We start from the raw sequence: 21,906 nt of genomic DNA on the forward strand, positions 1-21,906 counted from the left end.
TGGTACGAATGGTCTCCCCCCCCCCTATGTATACACTACCGCATTGGCAAGGTGTCTGATAAACCCCTGATTTACGTAGACCAAGGTTGTCCTTGACACTACCAAGAAGCCTCTTGGTTTTGCTTGGAGGACGGAAGATGGTTTTCACTTGGTGTTTATGTAAAACCAAGAGCCCGAGATTTATTTCGTCAAAAAATACGCCTGGAGAAACTGAAGAGTCACATCAGCTTATTAATGGATCACAGTAATTCTTTCAACATAAGAGAAGAGAGAAATTTATTTATTTAGTATGTATCACACATCTCGTTACTATCATAAGTTACAAAACATGAAACACAAACGTTCAATACGTACTACATTACATAACTGGAGATGATTGTTGGAAGTTAATATCAACAGAGACATATTTATACATGAATTCCAAAGCTTTGTTAAACATTTGCATTGTTCAAAACAGAAAACAGTTAATAATGAAAATAATGAGAATCTAACTAACGATAGTTGATTCTTTTAATATATTTCGAGCAGTTAAATATAACGATTGGATGAACAGCAGCATAATACAGAAAAGCCAAAATATCCTTGTCTGTTTTTAGTAAATTAAATATAGTTTTCAAATTTAAGCTTCCAGTGTTTGCACAGTGGAAAGTTTACAGCCAGTGTATATTACAAGTTTGACATGTGGTATCGAGAGACGGACTTTTAATGGGTGAACCATTCAAAAAGAGACGGTTGCTGAGAGGGTATTGGATTGATGCGTGACGGGCAAGACACGAAAACGGACAAGTGGATGAGGGAACAACTGAGGCCGAATACGTAATTAAGATGATAATGAAAATGAAATGACAGCTGGTAGCTTGTAGCCATGTGAATGAAGATGGGTAGATGGAATTAGAAGAAATTCCGGAACAACATGGATGTGTAACAAAAACATGGAAAACTTTAGGGTCACCTTATCCAGCACTGCATCTCAACAGTTGACATGGTCGTTATTACTAAAGATGCAAAGCAGTCAGAAAGTCCCAGTTGCATACTGCCAATGTAACGGCCGCCAATGGCAACAAACTTTTGATTTTCAATATTTAAAAGAACTATCAATCGAAATCAATACTATAAAATGCTGCGTAATCGAGTTACTAACAGGTATAATCTCTCGTTATCCAACAAGAAATTGTAGTTAGAAACTGTGTATAGGGTGTAACTGTTAGAAGCATACATGCACAAATTTTTATTGTTGAATGAGAACGATGTACTGAACAACATTACATCAGTATTTACATCATTTGCAGACAAATAATTACATTTCTTAGGACTAGTAAGTTTTTAGGTTGATTAGTATCTCCAAGAACATGTTGCAAGAGGGGGAGCATGTCAGATGTTGAAGTGTGGACGTGTGATGCAAAATGTTTAGTCTATCATTATGCATAGTCCACTTAGTTGTGCAGCTACGACTGTGAAGGAGATTTAATGTAAATTATGTGATGTGTTTGCAGAAAGACTGTTAGAAGCAGAGAAAAAACAGCAAACACACTTAAGTGGGTACGTGTTAAGGTACAAATGATCACAATATCTGCACTTATATCCCTAACATCCTGTGTATTGTCTTGAGGCAGTGTAGCTCACAATGTACAAATTAGCCAGTATTTGAGAATGAGAACAGGTAACGACTTCCAACATATTTTACATATAATTCCAGATTTTCTCGCTGTCACCCCCCACAAGTTAATGAAAATATTGTAATCAGTTACTGTATTTTCGCTGTTCATGCAGCAAAACTGCAGTATCAGGCACGACATTTTAATTTATTGCTCCTTTACTACTATTCACGATACATTTTGTAGACAGTGTCCACCTATGCCACTGTATGTATCTGCAAAATTGTGTCATTGTCTAACATATAGTTCGGGAGATGTGTTGTCATCGACATTGGTATGGGTGAAAAATTAGTTTTTCTCAAAGCAGAGCGCCCATTACCCAGACTATACTCATGCATTGTTTGATAATGAGAGTTCTTAGCGACTTCCAACGAACTTTAATTTTAGACCTTTTCTAAATTATTTCATTAGTCTATAAGGAACTAATGAAATAAGTGTAAGTACGGTCCTGCATCTTCAACGATAAAAGTTTTACATGTTTAACGCCAAATATTTAACACATTTTTATTTATTTTTAAGGAAGGAGGGTATGGATGGGAAGGCAGAGTGGACAGAGGTCGTAACGTGAGGCCTGGCCAGAGTGTCCCCCTCGCTGACAGGGTATTCGGAATGGTTAGGGGAAATCAATAGCGGCAAAATTCTTTTTTTGACACTTTTCATTTATTTATTTTTTATTTGTATTTCCATTATATCACACCTAAAACTAGTGCTGCATCTTGCACTGAGTAAACAAAACAAATAATCCTGAGACTTTCCTACACTGAGGTAATATACGTGGGGAACTGGAAAACGTGCTTCGTAGATGACGCAGAAGGGTGCGCCGCTAATCTCCTTACGCTTCATCATCCAGGTATGTCTTCAACGTCGTATGTTATTCAGCCAGTACTTGTTCGTGTTTTTGTCGGCTCAGTCAATGGGTTTCTTCCCCTACCTGTTGATGATCCATCTGGGGGGGGGGGGGGGGGTGGACGGTCTATACGTAATTAGAACGATGTTTCCTATATTTTGAGCTCTGGACAATCTTACAATGACGTTCTTGTAGATAGTTCCAAAAGTCCAATACATCTTTAGGTTCATCGTGAAGTAAATATTTCACCGCGTGCCCACGGACCCACGTGACTGTGTTGGGTTTGGTGCGCGGGAAATACAGTTCATTCGGAAAAAGTAGAAGCCGAGGTGCGATATGATCCGGGGCACCCGTAAAAAGTACGACAAAATTTGTTACACCAAGCGCCATATGTCTTCTGCTGCGCCAAATCTGAGACGGTGCTCGTCCGTGTCTTGCACTCCGCATTCCGCACATAGAGGCGAATCCGCCGTATTTATCTTGTGGACGCGCGATCGGGTGATCTGTCGGCAGCTAAGGGTTTCGATGTAATTATCATTTCATTCTAGAGAAGCTGCACGGTCATCATTGGTATATTTTTCTTTCGTGAACAGATACCATCTTCATATGATCTGTTTGCCGTTGACTGTGATGTTATATGCTGATAAGACGTCAGTATCCAGTGTAACTGCGTGTATCCTCCTCCATACCAACTTCCAACTAAGATGGGGGTTCTTGCCCTCCACGATGTTTGGTGGACGCCTCTGCTGCAGGACGCATTATATCTCCCGCGCCGTCGCCTGTTTAGTCAGTGGCTCTGCGATACGGACATAATTGTATTCAAAGTGACCGAAGTAGTAGAAAGGTGGGGGTATGTCTTGCGTTGTCAGTGGGGACGTAAGGGAGTGTGGAGTTAAGCACTCCAGCAGCAGACCCGTCAAACTTTCCGGGCGGTGGAGCCACGGCTTCATGTGTGAGCTGACAAACAGGGCTACTGCTCTGCTGGGAACATGGATTACGCCAAGACCTCCCCTGTCTGGCTGAAGTCTTCAGTGATTCATAACTGACTCTGAAGAGCATATCTGTGCTGACGTAGGGTGCTAATGCCACTAATATACGCCGGGCATCAGTAACGATATCGGAAGTGCATGCGCGATGCATGGAAGGATGCGAGGTAAATATTGACGTGTGTCCTTTAAAAAATGTCGGGGGTCCGACCCGAATTTCTTGTAATAAGCGGCGGTAATTAAGGGCCGCAGTACGACGTATGTCGTCATGAAACTCTACTTCTAGACATTTGATAGTACCTCTAAGCTGTAGAGCGTCGAACACGTTGAGATCAACCCGCCTCATAGCGACCACTTTGGTGTCGATGAGACAGCTGCCTGAAGGCACACCGTGCATGGCAATATATTCTAGTGCGCTGGTTACATCGTCGCGGTTGCGGAGAACGAGAACCAGGTTGTCTGCATATGCCGTACAGCGAAATGTGACGACGTGTAAGGTTAGTCCGGTGAGGCGTTGACAGAAGTCACAGAGGGGCGGTTCCAGTGCCAGAGCGTAGATTAAGATCGACAGGGGCCAGGCTTGACGCACCGATCTTGTAAGGTATCTACATTTTCAGGCCTTACATAAGCTGTGTAATGACTATACCGAATAAAATCCCCAACAAATAACGATATTATTGAGAGCAGGAAATAATTAGAGCCATCTCATGTACGGAATAACAAACGATTTACCCTTTTAACGACAGGGGCATGAGTAATTTAACAAAATGAACGCAGCTTGGAGACTGACAGGGCAGGTGGCTAATGACATTGGAACGACTCAATTAGTTTTAATGAAAGAAAGCCCAGGTGCACTGCAGAAAGAAATAATGGATAATCAATATAATACCTATCAGAATAAACACGGTCGAGATGCAAGTAAGTGGCCAGAGTACATTAACGATTGGAGATCTGGGCAAGAAAAATAAGAATTTGCCTTTAACGTGGGAGCGGTCGGCTGAAGCCATACGTGTGACATAGTAGAATCAAGGTGGGGATGATAACGTCATATAAAAGCACTTTGAGAACTCAATTAAAATACTGAGACAGAGAAAGCGGGTGCTCACATCTAGCGGCGGGCCACACACCTTCGTGTGGGAAAAGCGCGACACTGACTCAACTTTACATTTGCGAAGTGAGGGCGATACGCTTCACGTGTCATGGCGACAAACTTAAAGCGATAGTTAAATATTCCTGCGGGAATCTTTTCTGGCTGAATTTTGCGCACGTCGCTTCAGCCCAGAGCGTGTGTTCAATTGCCATTAATTTCGACAAGGGGAATTTGAACATTCCACGGAACGCATAGCCTTTGAGACTGATTACTTTCAGTCAAGGCCAGAGTAGGGAATTAAGCGATTTCAGATCCAGCACGGAGACAACGTCGCCGCAGTTTGGTAATGTACGAAGCGCTTTTGGCAAAATTAAATGTTGAGTCCAATTTTGCGCGAGTTTCATACTCCAACATGAGTGCGCTTTGAATAGAAAAATTCAAGAGCTAATTATTAACCTACCCTCCAATTAGTACATGAGAATAGATCAGATAAAGTCACCCTCCCCCAGCTTAGTTCATTGTACAGTTACGACGTAGGTGTAATTTTCACTGCTAAAGATTTACTTGTTTCAGTTGATAACATTTTCACATATAGAGATATGGTTTGATTAATTACATATTCAATGTTTAAACATTAATTGATTTATTGAGAGAAGTAATTAAACTTGCTTATTGGTTATAACTTGATTCTTGAGAGCTTTGGTAAATTAAATGTAATATGGAAAAGGGAGAGATTGTTTTATCATTTTAGGTTAAACCCCAAACTTGTCATAATTATCAATTTATGTATTCTTGGAATGTCACAGTAACAGTTTTGATTACTTTGAGATAAGGCCAGAATTAATAACTAAGTGGAATGTCTGTTTACCACCCTGGGCTTGAGAAGACAGTCAGAACGTTATCATTTGCTGCATTCAAAATTAACAAATCCAACGACGCATTACAATCTGGAAATCGGGAGGAACTGCATGAGAAGCCCATTAACGACCACCTCGGAGGTCGCCCCTCAGAGGAGGCGCATTACGACGTCCATGAATTGCTGTGGGTGCTGTATGTGCTGGAGAATGGACGTCAGGTACACGTGATCCACTCGACCGATAGCGTGGCTAAAATCTAGTGGTGCCAACGTTCCAGGGATGCGGTGTGCTCTCACTAGAGCTATTATGTAACGGTATCGACACAGTGCTCGGTGGATATTATTGATACCCCCTAGGGAAACCTGATCTGGTGAGATGACGTGAGGTATGGTGGGTCGTAAAGGGTTTGCTGATAGTCCGGTGAGTATCATCATGTCGCAGCTGACGAGCGTCAGTGGGCGCTAATCCCTGTCGGTTTGTGAGACGGTATAATCATTCCTTGGACGAAGGCTGCGGAAGCGGCGCCGTGGGGGGACATAAGCTCCGCCAATTTAGGGGCCAGTAAGTACTGCAAAGTTCTATGTAACTCCACAGAGAGCCCGTCAGGGCCAGAAGACTCGTTCGACGCTCCTTTATCCCTGGCATCGATAACTTCGTCTTCCGTAATTTCGTTCAATAATTCAGTTCGTAAGTCTTGTGGAAAGTGCCATAAACCAATCATGAGACTCCCGTCACCAACGTCGGGTCGGAACATTGGACAGAACAAAGTCGTACATTATGGCCGAAGAAGGTTGTGCCAGTACCGCGTTGTTTGGTGAGGCGACAGCCGTCCGCAGTGCTGCTGGCCTGCATCAGCGCCCGTCTTCACAGTTTACGTTCTCGAACGCCCTGGTACACGGTGGATCATTTCGCCGCTAGTCTGTCATGTGTTTGCGCTCGGACGATCGTCCCTTCGAGGAGTCGGTGCATATTAGCTACAATCTGCGCCTTCGCACGGTATAGTGTCATCTGTCATTCCAATGTGAGTGACAACGAAGCACATTCGCAAAGGACAGGGAAATAAAAATCGGAGGTGCGCCACTTCCAAGCAGCGATCTCAGCCCCATACATAATCAAAGTTCTCTGTAGGGCCGGCTCGAAGCAGTTTAACCACCAACTGATCGACGTAGGATACGTTGGGAGGCGACGGACGCACGAACTCCATGTGTCCTCGATGTCGCCACGACAGTCCGGAGAGGCGATATGAGCGAGGATTTCCAGGGGTGTCGGCTGTTAGCGACGAAGGGTGACAGCACATATATAGGCCCCGTGATCAGAAAAGGCTACTGGCCACACCTCCGCGCGACGCTCACTGTTGCTGCGAGAGAATGGGAGACGTATATCCTAACTGCGCGAGGTAACTGTGCGGTCGGGGGCGCCTTGTCACGGTTCGCGCGGCGCTCCCGTCGGAGTTTCGAGTCCTCCCTCTGGCATGGGTGTATATGTTGACATTACTGTAAGTTAGTTTAAGTTACATTAAGTAGTTTGAAAGATTAGGGACCGGTGACCTCAGCAGTTTGGTCCCATAGGACTTACCACAAACTTCCAATTTCCGTAAATCCTATCAGTGCGACTAGACAAGTGACTCGTGAAATGAGTGAAACCTGGTCGATTTCCTTGGCATATCTACCATCTCGAGGTCGCTGATGAGTGTCCCAAGTCCGGGGCACGGTGAATTACGTGTCAGCTGATCTTTCGGTGCCCGTATGCTTCCTAACCCCAAATCGACGTGCCTGTCCTTGAAAAACAGTGCTACTCCTTCCGCGAAGAAGAGCGATCGGTCGCGACGACGATTCGTTCCGCAACGGGCGTACACATTGATAAACTGGACAAAAAAAATGTCTCTGAGCACTATGGGACTTAACTGCTGAGGTCATCGGCCCCCTAGAACTTAGAACTACTTAAAACTAACTAACCTAAGGACATCACACACATCCATGCCCGAGGCAGGATTCGAACCTGCGACCGTAGTGGTAGCGCGGTTCCAGAATGTAGCGCCTAGAACCGGTCGGCCACCCCGGCCGGCGATAAACTGAACACCTAGCACAGTTATGGCCATTCCTATAGCGTCGACGAGATACCGTACTTCGTCCACCTTAAGGCCTTCTCTGAGGAGAACTGCGACACGACTGTTGGCGAGGCATATAACCATACCCAGGAAACCATTGACGAAGAGCTCATCGAGAAAGACATTGTCAATAACTGCTGCAATGAGCTTGCTGTGGCAACTTCGTACGTGTCCAAATGGTATTAACGTTGTTGGTCGCTAAGCGTTAGGACTGTAGACCGTCTCCTGCGTGGCAGTAGGTGTTGGGGCCTGTCATCTGCAGGCCGCGTCCGCGCCGACATCTGCTGCTATTCGGGTGTGGCCGAGATGTGTGAAAGACACCACTATCCTCACCCAGTAGAATCTTCTTCAATGTAGTCACACAGAAGGTCCGTAAGTTAACCTTGGCTGCAGTAGGACACTTGAGATCTGTTTGCCCTAGTGAGCGGAAACGGCTGTGTCGAAGTCAGGGAAAGCAACAGGTAAGGGCTACCCTCTGTCATTCATGTTTCCCGTCTCGTGGGCTGCCCGGTCGTCAACCGGACGGTGATTTCCGTGGCCGAAAGTGTTTGTGGTTCCCGCACTGCATCTCCCTCAGGGAGAAAAGCAGAGGTCGGTACAACCCATGTGCCGAGTTCCATTCTCTTGTCCAAATCTCCCTGTGGAGTCGATGGGCAACCGCCTTCAATCTCTGCCGACCCTGTAATAGTATCGGTCCATCCTGGACGTGCTACGGGTATGCAGACTAACGTTCACTGTCTTCCAAGTGGTCTTCTATCTGCCAAGACCGAAGAACCGTGTTACCCCTGCGTAATTGAGGGGGAGGGTCGTTATCATAGGGAGTGGTGCTGTGTCAGCTAACGGGATTTGTTTAACCAGACGTTGAACACACGCGTACGAACGTACATGACTCTCTTGGCGGCAGCCAGAACAAGTACGAGACTGTCCATCGTCCATCACGATTGCTCGACATCCACCTATGACTAGGTAGGACGGCATATGTTTTGTTAATTCAGTTTTAACTTGTCGCTCGCCATTGAGGACCGGGTATGTCTCGGTGGTGTTCAATTTCTCAGCTATGTGGCTAATTATCGTCCCATACGGTCGGAAAGATGCCGTGACTGCGTCCGACGGCACCTCAAACAACAGTTGGAAGACTCATAGTGTGCATAATCCCAGTCCTGCATGGTCAGCGGTAACTGCTCCGATGAGACCATCAGAGTGTTTGAACTTGAGAGTGTTCGCATATCTGTTCACAACAGGGTGACATATGACGTCAACGACCATCTTGACGTAGACGATGCTACTTGTGATGGATAGGTGGATACCGATGATGGGCTGTGGTGCTATCTGAACTTCATCACTGAGGAAGCGTTAGATTTCAAAGACTCGTGATCTTGTGTGGTCTAGCTGGAAGCTGATCTTGATAGTAGTTTTTCTGTAGGAATGGGCCATAGCGACTCAGTGTCAACGGACGCGACCATTGGCTGTGGCGAGGAAGTGAACAAACTACGTGCGCTCGCGACTCTGCAGACGGGACGCAAACAAGGTGTCCTCGCCGCTCATCTACCGAAATCAGACTGAAACTTAATTTTAAACCTTTTCTAATCTACTTCACTAGTCTATAGGAAACTAATCGCATAGATGTAAGAAGGGTTTTACATCTTCAACAAGAAAGCTTTTACATGTTTAACGCCCAATATTTAACACATTAAATCATTTGTAAAATAATCAGACATTTGAAGGTGTTTTATACGTTACACTTCGATTCTTTAAATAACCGGGAGTGGTAGGGGGAGGGGGCGCTATTGGTGCTTACATGTTTCTTTCCTACCTGTGTGAGTTTGTACTCTAGAGCGAAAAGATCTGTTAATTCATTTTATGGATTTGTTCTGTCTGTTGTGTACAGGCAGTGACGTGTGAGCCTCCTGCTCACGTCCGATGAAGTCCCCATGTACAGTGCAAGGAAACAACAATAGGGGCGCCACAGGCGGCAGCGACAGTCGTCGACCTCCAGGAGAATTCTGCAGTAAAGGGAGCGCTCCTTCTTCCACCACAATTCGGCTCACTAAGTGCTGTCAGAGAAGGGCTAACAGTCGAGGTATGAAAGACCCACAGGTAGATCCGAGAAGGGAGCACATCCCAACTCATGGAAATTGTTTGGGGTTGTTAAAGGCTGTATATTGCTGCAGGTGACAAGGGACCACAAATATCATGAAAGATTTAAATTACATGACCTGCAACAGTATCGATGATGATCCGTACATGGAATAGTGACGTTAAACTCGCCCCCTCCCCCTTCTCCTATGAGGCATGGGCAATCCAAGCACCTGATTTCAGCCTCTCCCTTCTCCAGTTCCATCATTAACAACAGAGATCTGACTCTAGGGTTGGATGGGTGTTCACCTGGTTCTCTGTTGTGAAGTAATTAATCTATTTTTCATTATGACCTATATGTATAGGGCAACGGCCTTGCCGCAGTGGATACACCGGTTCCCGTGAGATCACCGAAGTTAAGCGCTGTCGGGCTGCCGGCACTTGGAGGGGTGACCATCCAGCCGCCATGAGCTGTTGCCATTTTTCGGGGTGCACTCAGCCTCGTGATGCCAATTGAGGAGCTACTCGACCGAATAGTAGCGGCTCCGGTCAAAGAAAACCATCATAACGACCGGGAGCGCGGTGTGCTGACCACACGCCCCTCCTATCCGCATCCTCAACTGAGGATGACACGGCGGTCAGATGGTCCCGATGGGCCACTTGTGGCCTGAAGACGGAGTGTTTTATATGTATAGCATTTCCTAAATTTCTGTAATTGGTTATCCAAAACTGATAAGTAATGTTACGTGATGTACTGAGAGGTGATAATGTTACAAAAACGTAACGTTAGTAAATCATGATTGCAATGTATACCAATTATCTTTATAAAGAGGAAGTGACTGGTCGAAGCTGACCTGGGGGAAGATTTGCTTCGGTTTGCAAGATATGTAGGACCACACAGGGCAATGATCCGATCCGACTTACCTTAGAATATAGGCTGCAGGAAGGCATATCAGATTTTAAGTATTTGTAAATTTAGAAAATGTATTTGACGGTGTTGACTGCAATACACTCTGAAATTCTGAAGGTAGCTGGGATAAAATACAGGTATCAAAGATTATCGACAATTTTCACTGAAGCCAGATATGAGTTACAAAAGTCGAGGACATGAAAGGGAGAGTTGTGGACATTGAACAAGCCGTAAAGAAAACCGAGAAAAAATTTGGAAAGGAAGGAAACTGATGTTCAGCGAGAAGACGTAAAATCTTTAAGATTTGCCTATGAAATTGTAATTCAGTCAAAGATGACAAGTTGGGAGTAAGATTTTCTATAAATTCACTTGATGGCTAAGGTGATACCTCCCAAGCAGATGGCGTTGTGCCCATTTCTGTTTGCCTGTAGGGAGCTTCACATGTTTTGGGGTAATAGCAATGGCGTTATTTTGCTTGTAAGATTGGTACCTGTGCTGACCAGTCAGGACTCCTGTCGGCGTCTGACGTCAAAACCTCCAATCCGGTGGCGAATGACGGTAAGTGCGTCCGAGCTAGGGTGGCCCAAGGTTGGAACTTAAGTTATGGGATACTTTACTTACCGCAGGTCGTTGCACTGTGGAGCATAAAAACCATTACTGCTTCAATATATGCGCATTCAGAGGAGTCGTCCTTATGTTTTGAGGAAGCCCCCCAATTATGACAGCAAAAATCTGCACTTGATACAGACATTTAGCCACTAAAACAGCTTGTCGCAGACCGCACACTGTGCGACAGGTTCTGCAGGAGAGTGGCTGTCCCCGATGCCTGCTGGCCGACAGGCTCACATACAGTCAACTGAACTTACAATGGAACCTGATGCTTGTGATGTGGGTTCTACAACTAGTGCTGCCTACTGGGGAGCCGTTGGGGAAGCCCACAGGAAAATTGACCGAAAATGTTACACACTGTGACGCTGGCTTTCAGTAAAAGTTTATGTTTCGTTGCAACAAGTCAAAATTGGTAATATATACTACCTTTTCCGAACATATAACAAGGTTACTTTCGAAAACCTATTAGTGTATCGTAAGCAAAGCAGTCAATTTTTACCTTCCTGTTTTTTGGTCAAATGTTTGAGTAGAACGTAAAGAAGACTTCCTAGAAATTACACAATGAGTTTTTGTCCGAATTTTTATAGCCAAACAAAGAGTGGCAAATAGACAAATGTTGTCTCTAATTGACTAGAGTGGGATTCAGTTTTGGAAAGAAAGATAATTGCTTGAAAATAATGAGGATAATTAAGAAAAACTTAATTAGTGATTGGATGGAATTTTTTGTCCGAAGTTTCATAGCTAAACGTAGGGGTACTATCTATGTAAATCAAATGTCAAAAAGTTGAAGGCCTAGCTAATTTGCGCAAGGGGAAGTTATATTGACGTATAAATTGTGGAATTCTTTGTTTCAAGTTGAAAAATAAATATAAAATCATAGCATAAATTGAAATTTCTGTGCGTTTTCTTCATCAATGTATTCTTAATAACAACATAATATCGATCAATATTTAAATTTATCGTATTTCACGCTTTCTGAAAAAAAAACTAGAAAATTAGAAAAATTGAGAAAAAATGGTCAATTTTTTTATAAATGATTTGGCGAAAACTAAGAAATAAAATAGATTAGAGAAACATTTGAAGCATCTCATTTGCTGCAGAAAATTTCGACTTTCATTCAAACACGCGTCAAATGTTTCTCCAGTCTGCTTCCTTTCTTACTTTTAGACAAATCATGTCACACAACATTTGATGGTTTTTCTTCTTTTTTTATACATCCAGCAGTCGTCTTCAACTGCCCTAAATACAAAACGTCATAGGTTTTCGGCTAAGTTTCTACTTTGTAGTATTTTCTTTTCGATATTTTAATTGTAAATTATTGTACTCTTATTGCCACTGATTTTCAAACCTGTTTAGAACTAACTCTTTTGAGTTCTTCCATTAGTCGTTGGAGTTTATTTATGCTAGAGGAAACTAGTATAATGTTGTCAGTGAAGCACAGTTGGTTCACGTATGCTCGACTAAGACGAATTTCTTTTTTATCTCCACCTCGTAACGATCTGAATAACTCATCTAGAGAGTTGCTGAGAACAGTTTTGATAATATGAGATTTCCTTTACTCTCTTATTTTCCAGCCATCAACTCCTCACGATCCTAATAAAGTCTAAGGGAAGCTACAGAACTAAAGTATTTATTTTTCAGTAGTTGACATGTGACCTCTAACTGAAAAAAGTGTGTTTTGATGGTGTCTCCACTGGCAAAATGTGGCGTTACCGGTTTACTTGTGCGTTGTTTATTAACTGGCGTTCTCTGAACTTGGCTGCTTAGCTCTCATACTGCTTCGACATGATCGAATATGTGAGTTCATTTGACCTCTTTACAAGGCAACGGGCGATGCTGGAATATTACAGACACATTAATTATTGCACAAAAGCGTCGCCATTGGGCTCTATCGTCCAGAAAACAATTAAAGAAAGTTCAGAAAACTTAAGGGAATGCAGCTGTGTGACGTCGTCGACAAACATAGATATGTCGACAGGTGACCACCCTGTCATTTTCAATGCAAAACTGCGGCAAGTAAGTGTTTTACTTGCACTGCTTGTACCATTACCTCCTTTCTGCGTGTGGGTGTTGGAGAAAACAGTTCCTTTATTCCCACATATATTTAGCAATTACTTAACACTACACACAGGAATGAATTGTGTAGACATGAACAGCACGGGATAACTAACAAAAGCTAAGTCAAAGAATAACTATATCACTGAACGTAAATTAACACTTCACGGAATGTCTTTGAAGCACTGTACACTTGTAGGGATCGATTGTCAGAAATAGGTCACTACATGACTCCCCCCTTTAATGCTAACGATACCGCAGATTAAATTTCACACGCCGTCCAGCTCTTGTAACTACTTCTTTCTTGAAACCGGGCGGTGCGTCACGCGTGTCAGTGGTTGTGTCAGGGAGTAGTGCAGTAGTCCTCGACGTCGGTTTTGGTGTTGCAGTGACTGGTGTTCGCTGAGCGTTGTGGTGTTCATGGGGTACAGGAACACATCTTGTAGCTTCTCCTGTCTTCTCTGGTTTGTGTTCAGTGGTAGCTGTGGTGTCTGTTGCGGCCAGAAATGCAGGCTTGATACGGTCCACTGCAACTGTGGTGGGTGTACCGTTACTCATTATGCGGAAAGTATTGGTATCCCTACTGACTACCAGATGCGGTCCGTCATATGGTGGCTGCAGTGGTTTACGCACAGTATCATTGCGTAAGAATACATGCGTGCACTTGTCTAGCTCCGCAAAAACGAACGAGTGTCTTCCAAGCTGGTTTCTGGGCATTGTTGGTCTCAATTGGCGTATATGCTCTCTTAATCTTGTGGCGAATTCTGAGGCTGTGATTGTATCATCTGCCATGCTGTGCAGAAATTCTCCAGGTAGGCGTAACGTATGCCCATACACCAGTTCTGCTACTGTTGTTTTCAGATCATTTTTTAATTACGTTCGTAGACCCAAAAGTACGATACGTAGTGTCTCTGTCCAATTCGGTGTTGCGTGACATCTCAGTGCTGCCTTTAACTGTCGATGAAGACGCTCAACCGTGCCATTTGATGCGGGGTGGTATGCCGTGGTGCGTATGCGTTTCGTACCTAATAACGTAGCCAATGCTTTGAAAACGTAGGCTTGAAATTGTCCTTGTTCAGTTGTAATTCTCAGTGGAACTCCAAACCGGGCAATCCAACCACGAAAAAATGTTTGAGCTGTAGTTTCTGCAGTGATGTCCTTCATTGGAAATGCCTCAGGCCACCTAGTAAATCTGTCAAATCACCGTGAGGCAATAACTGTAGCCTTCCGATGTCGAGAGTGGGCCGATGATGTCAACATGCACATGGTCAAAACGCTGATTTGGTGGAAGAAATGTGCCTAATGGTGCCCTGACATGCTGTATGATTTTATTCCTCTGGCATGCCAAACATTGCTTCACAAATGTTTTACAGTCTGTGTGCATACATGACCATACAAATTTTTGTTTGACCAATCTGAGTGTGGCTCTTACTCCTGGGTGTGACGGATTGTGCATTGATGCAATTGCCTGTGTTCTGAATTGCTGTGGCACAAATGGACGTATCTTTCCTCTTGCTACGTCACAGTACAACTCAATGCTTGCTTCAGGAAATGTCACGAGCTGTAGCTTCAATCCTTTCTCTTGTTGCAATAGATCACGCAACTCACTATCACATTGTTGCGCATGCGCGAGGGCGTCGTAATCAATGGCCTTTGTCCTGCTTCCACCTGTGCGATGTCATCTGCTACTGTGGACACTGCTTCTATGCGGGAAAGTGCATCAGCTGGAACATTTAGCTCCCCTTCCCCATACACAATGCTGGTCGTGAACTGGCTGATATAATCTAAGTGTCGCAGCTGCCTGGGCGATGCTTTCTCTGGCTTTACCTTAAAGGCATAGGTGAGCGGTTTATGATCTGTGTAAATCGTGAACTGTCGCCGTTCTAACGCGTGTCTGATTTTTTTTACTGCCGCATAAGCTGCGTGCAGCTCACGGTCATATGTTGCCCAACGTTGCTGAGATGGTGACAACTTATGACTATAAAATGCAAAGGGCTGCCATAACTGATCAATTTGTTGCTGAAGTACGGCACCAATGGGACTGGACGAAGCATCAACCATGAGAGCGAGTGGAGCATGCGCGACCGGGTGTGCTAATTGTGCGGCTTCTGCTATAGCTTTTTTTATAGCGTGAAACGCGGTGTCCGCCTCGATAGTCAAATGCACACTGTGGTTAGGTTTAGGTGCGCCTTTAAGTAGTTCATTCAATGGTGCAGTTATCAGTGCATGATTGCGAATGAAGCGTTGGTAGAAATTCACTACTCCAATGAATCGTCGTAATTCTCTGACTGTGACAGGGCGGGGGTATTTGTTTGTGGCCTCTACTTTACTATGTGGCGGTCGAATACCCTGTGCATTCACCAAATATCCTAAAAAGTGGACCTCTTTCCCACCAAAAACACACTTGGGAGGATTAATTACTAGTCCATGTGTGCGTAGGCGGTCAAACACTTGTGCCAAATGCTGTAAGTGCTCCTCTTCTGATGCAGACATCACCAATAAATCATCTATATACACATAGCAAAAATCTAAATCTCTTGTAACCTCATCCATAAAACGTTGCAAGGTGACAAACGCGTTATTAATGCGTTTTTAATGGATGCACAACGATCGGTATCCGGTGGTGCCGCTAGGATACCTTGTACTTCTGCTGCTAGATCTTCTGTAAGTGCTGCGACCACATAGCTGTGCTTAGTTTCGTCCGCCGATATTTGTGCGAGGACGAACTGGCTTATGCTCTATTATCCAATAGAGGATTATGTAACCAGAATGGTGGAGGTTTTATCGTCACCCTGTTAATTGCACTGCTGGCATCAGGTTGAATTGAGACTGGCGAATCGGTCATTATCGTGCTGAAAGGAGCGCGACGCGGCTGGCGCGGAAGTTACAAACGTGAACGTTGCGGAACTTCGTTAAACGCTGAAGCCGACACGGATGTTACGTAGTTCGTCGGGGTCACCAAATGTGGGTGTTGGAGAAAACAATTCCTTTATTCCCACATATATTTAGCAATAACTTAACACTACACACATGAATGAATTGTGTAGACATGAACAGCACGGAATAACTAACAAAAGCTAAGTCAAAGAATAACTATATCACTGCACGTAAATTAACACTTCACGGAATGTTTATGAAGCACTGTACACTTGTAGGGATCGATTGTCAGAAATAGGTCACTACATGCGTAACTGTTGTGGTGTTGAATTAATGTAGTTATTTCGTATCAGTTAGTGCAGATCGCTACCTGTTGTTTGAAATATGCGCGCAAGCGTCAGTCGCAACCTAGAGCGATGATAATGTAACGCACCAGTTTAAATTCCGAATATTGTTTTTGGAACGCCACGTATATTTTGAGCGCGAGGAAATGCGTCTTAAATATACGTAGCGCGACTTAACCTCAAGATGCAGGCAAAAACTTATTTATTAGTAATAGAAATGTTACGCTCTCTTCGATGAATGACAACGTAACGTAACCTGCAACTAACCTAGCGATAATATAGAGCCTTTCCCCATCACATTAATCTAATGTTACACAGAAAAAAAGAATGGTACAAACATCAGCGTATTATTGAAATAATTGCAAAGAATTGCTTTAAATTTATCTCTTTAAGAACTGAGTTAACTTTTAATGCTTTGAATTAACTGAAGATATTTTAAGCCAGAGATGAAGTTTAACCTAAGCCTTGCAGTGTTAAATCTCTGAGTACGTTTTGTAATAAAAAAATTGACTAACTTTAATATTGAAAACTGGCTGTAAAAATTCATAAAAGCACTTAGAATCATTTTCCTTTGTGAGTGAAGCTCGCAAACACTGAAATATTCTTTAGTACACGTAATGGCGGACTCAGCGCCACCGAAACAGTCGAAGCCAGATGGCCAATCGACAGCAATATTATTATCTTTAAATAAATTTCCAGTGGAAGGATAGGTATTTTTGAAAGGAAACATAAGATACTTTACATTAACAATATATTGTAACCTTAAACCTCATACAGACTGCTAGTTACACAAACATCGATCCATTGGAGAGTGAGAGCAGTCGGAAAAAAGAGCAAACAGGAGCGAGCAACATGGCTCGTGTGTGTATATCGCACCAAGTTCTATGCTTTCATGGAACGTATTGAACTGTCTTATTCTTTATCTTTGCGATTAATGGAATATATTTACAATATTTGTCACAAAATTTTATCAGACTCGACAAAATGATTCGTAATATTACAAGCATTACTTTGTTGTTTTGCATTACATTCATATCAGTTGAATAAAGCGCGTCATACGTTAGACAGGCTTCCTGGTGACGCCACATGGTGCAGTCTTGCCTTGAAACTCGTCTCAGTGTGATCTCCTATAAGCTGGCGTTCCTATTACGTCCAACTGTTCAGTTTTGAAATCAGTCAATACGCTGACGAGCCCCACCTAAAGCCACGCCTCCTTCCCTTGTACTAAACTATCATTTATATTAACTTTTACGCGAAACATACGTTTCCTTTCATTAAGCGTCTGTATTTGTCCTTTTTTTCTTTTTGTTCATGAAATTAGATCGCACACTGTGCGTGTTAGACTTATATTAAGAACTCGCGATTTTCCTGCGAACGGCTGTTCCCGTGATTACATGTATCTGAAAATTTCTCCTCTCGAGGGGGCCACGCACACACATTACCTGGTTACCTTACAAGGTTCTGGATTAGTCCCCCAAGCGAATGTCCAGGACGGGTCTGCAAAGGGGAAGATGACCGTTGGAAAAATACTGAATAACCAGTTAAAGGGTAACGTTCTACGAGTCGGAGTGTGTAATGTCAGAAGACTAATCGCGGTAGGAAAACTAAAAAATCCAAAAACGGAAGTGCAGAGGAACAATCTAGATGCACAGTAGGTGTCAGTGTGAAACTGAAGGAAGATAAGGGTTTCTTATCAGACGAATATAACGTAATATTAGTAATAGTAGAAATTGGTATAGTGGGAGTTGGATTCGTTATGAATCGCAAGGTAGAGTCAAACTGTGAGTCTCTGTCAACGGTGCAATGATAGGATTAATCCCATCAAAATCGACAACAACCCAACGCCAATAACAATAGCTCAGGTCACGTCTCTAGCAGATGTTGGAAGAGATAAAGGACGTACATAAGAGCATTGGGCAATTCAGAACGTAAAGGAAGATGAAAATCTAATAATCATAGGGTATGAGAATGCTATAGAAAGGGAAAGAATAGAACAAAGAGATAAGCTAGAACACGGGTTCGTTAGTAGGAATGAGGGAGGAGTAAGACTACTCGAGTTTTGCAATAAATTTCAGCAGCTAAGAGCAAATACACTGCTCAGGAAAGGATGTGGTCGTTGGAAAAGCAGATTCAGCTCGAAATAACATTCGGTTAAACTGAAAGCAATGGCGTGATTGAACATTAAAAGTGCAAAATGAATTCCACTGTTAACTGCAAAAGAGAGAACGGGTAGATGGAAGGAGTGTTCTAAGGGCCTCTGCGAGGGGAAGAAACTGTCTGCTGATATGACAGAAGACTAAATGAATGTCGATTTCGAAGACACAAGGGAATAACCTTCGAGGTTCAACATTAAGTGTGCAATGAGAATTGCAGTGTCAAGCATAAGGGAAAGAGCGCATAGGTGGAAAGAGTGCACAAGGGACAGAGTTGTTTGATGACATGACTGAGGGGGAAATAGCGGTCGATATAGAAGACATAGGGCATCTAGAATTAGTGTGTAACAGAGCTTTGGAAGACTTGCAGTAAAATAAGTCAGAAAGGATAGATAACATTCCTTTGGAATTTCTGAAATAGTTGGGGGAGGTGGCAACCAAGTGACTATTCAAGTTGATGAGGCTAGAGTCACATCATCAGACTTCCGGAAAAGTATCATCCACACAGTCCCGAATATAGCAAATGAAGATAAGTGTACTACGTATAGTCACTTTAACACCTTATGCATGCAAGTTGCTGACGAGATTAATATACAGAAGAATGGAATAGGAACTGAGGATCTGTTACATGGCGAACAGATTGGTGTTCGTAAAAGTAAATGCATCAGAGAGGCATTCTAACGTTGTATTTAATAATGAAAGCAAGACGTAATAAAAATAAAGTCGTATTGAGAGGAATTGCCCCCTGAAAAAAGCATTCGACTATGTGAAATGGTACAAGATATTGGAAATTATGAGAGAGATAGGCATAAGCTATAGAGAAACACGGAATATAATATGTACAAGAACCAAGAGGGAAAAATAAAAATGGAAGATCACGAACGAAGTACTCGGATTAACAGGGTGTAAGACACGAGTGCACTCTTCAACTCTTATTGTTTAGTCGGTACATCGAAGAAGCAATGACGGAAGTAAAAACAAGGTTTCCCAGTGGAATTAAAATTTGGGATGAAAGGATATCAATGAGAAAATTCGCTGATGACATTTCTATCGTCAGAGGAAGTGGGGCAGAATTACATCATGACCTCTTATATGGAATGAACAGTCTAATGAGTACCAAATATGAATTGAGAGTAAACCAAAGAAAGACGAAAGTAAGGATAACTGAAATGAGAGTTGCGAGAAACCTACCATAGAAATTGGAGACCACGAAATACACGATGGAATTTTCTACCTTGGAAGCAAAATAACGTATGACGTACGAAGCAAGGAGGACATAAAAGCACATTGGCACAGGCAAAGAGGACATTCCTTGCCAAGGAAAGTCTGACAGTATTAAACATCAGTGTTAATCTGAGGAAGAAATTTCTGAGAATACAGTAAACTATGGTCTGTGAGACAATCAGAAAAGGAGAGACTCGAAGCGTTAGAGATGTGATGCTACAGAAGAATGCTGAAAATTATGTTGACTGGGGGGCTTTAGAATCTGACAGCCTCCCGCAGAATCGGGACAAATGGAACATGTTTAAACACCGAGTAGAAGAAATGACAGGATGATAAGAAGTGTATTTAGACATCAGATAACTTTCGTGCTACTAAAGCCGTAGAGAGCAAAAACTGTAAGGGGAGAAAGAGATTGGAATGTTTGCAAAACTAAGGTTGGTGTAGCACAGAAAGTCGTGACGCACCATATCAAACCAGTCCTCTGTCTCAAGGAGCGTTGACACATATTTGGTTGAAAGTGACACTCGTTGCACGGTTCCATAATTACGTTCACGACTATCATTGGCCCGTTGTGTTATAGCTAATTCTTGCTAAACTCTAGATTTTTCCTACACATAATTAAAATCCAACGAATTTTGTATGCGTCTGGTGGTAAATGTGAATATTCGTCTGCTGGTTTTTTAGTTCTGTTATGCCTTTCCTATCTATTTACTTGCGAAATAAAACAATTACAATATTCTTCCACTTTTGAGGAATCGTCTTACTCCGCAAGAATCGTCTTACTCCGCAGGCGTTCTCTATTTAATTTTACAAGTTCCTTTTGTACTGCTTATCTTGCAACTTCGGCCATTTCTACTGACTGGCACACCTCCGTCTCCAGGCTCCTTTCTTCATACTTCGAATACATATATATATCTCATCTCTCAGTACCTGAAGACTGTCATTATTTTCATTATCACATATTTGGTTTTCTGATACATCTCTTGAACTGCATAAACATTTAAAGAAAACTCGTAATGCGTGCTCCATACCCCGAAAGATTTCCACAAACAATTTTTTTTAGTTGATGTCCAAATCATTCAGTTCACACTTTCTTCCTACTCCACATTGTGCAGCAAGTTATTTGTACTGCTTTATAGTTTGAAATGTACTGGTGATCACTACAAAAGGCTTGATTTTTAAATTACAGTTTATAGTAAGGGCATATTTATGATTCAATTCATAGAATTTTCTTTATTCTGCTGTCAAACTTGAAACGTTTACCCAACTGAGCCATGAAGCTCTCCATGTTGGAATTAATGTATGCTAACATTCATCTTCTAACTGTGACAAGGTGCACATTATCAGGTGAAACGGGCAATACACTATTACATCTTTAACTTCCTGGAGATGCCTTAAAAACTAAAGAATTGAATATAAAGACACACTTGAGTGTTCTACTGAGGCATGTCACAGTACAGATCGAGCATCAACAAAAAAAACTGTTGTGTTAAAACACAGTTGTTGACGCTTATCGTCTGCTATGGTAACCGTGACCTATAACAACACGTTAGCCGGCCGAAGCAGCCGTGCGGTTAAAGGCGCTGCAGTCTGGAACCGCAAGACCGCTACGGTCGCAGGTTCGAATCCTGCCACGGGCATGGATGTTTGTGATGTCCTTAGGTTGGTTAGGTTTAACTATTTCTAAGTTCTAGGGGACTAATGACCTCAGCAGTTGAGTCCCATAGTGCTCAGAGCCATTTTTTGAACAACACGTTATCCAATTATAGAAGCCTCTCCGATAAGCAATCGGAATTCCTAGAAACCAAATGGCTTGAAGATCAGGATGCTACCTTATTTTGAGCTCTTGCATTCTTCATTATCTTTAAGGATTATCTTCTGAAGAAAAAAAAACACAGTACTCAGTTAGCAAAAGCAAGCATTAAGATACTGTGTAAGAAAGGTAATCACACATCTTACAGATTATTCTTCAAAGATATTGGAAATCTTAAACATTCAAGAGGATACACTTAGGCATAAAGAGAAAAACTGAGCATCGCTAAATACAAAAAACAGAAAAACTATAAATAATTGTCACCCGTACACAAGTTCTCTCATTGTTAAGTTTGGCTATACA

This window comes from Schistocerca nitens, chromosome 6, assembly GCF_023898315.1.
Source record: "Schistocerca nitens isolate TAMUIC-IGC-003100 chromosome 6, iqSchNite1.1, whole genome shotgun sequence".
In the NCBI taxonomy this organism is placed as follows: Eukaryota; Metazoa; Arthropoda; class Insecta; order Orthoptera; family Acrididae; genus Schistocerca; species Schistocerca nitens.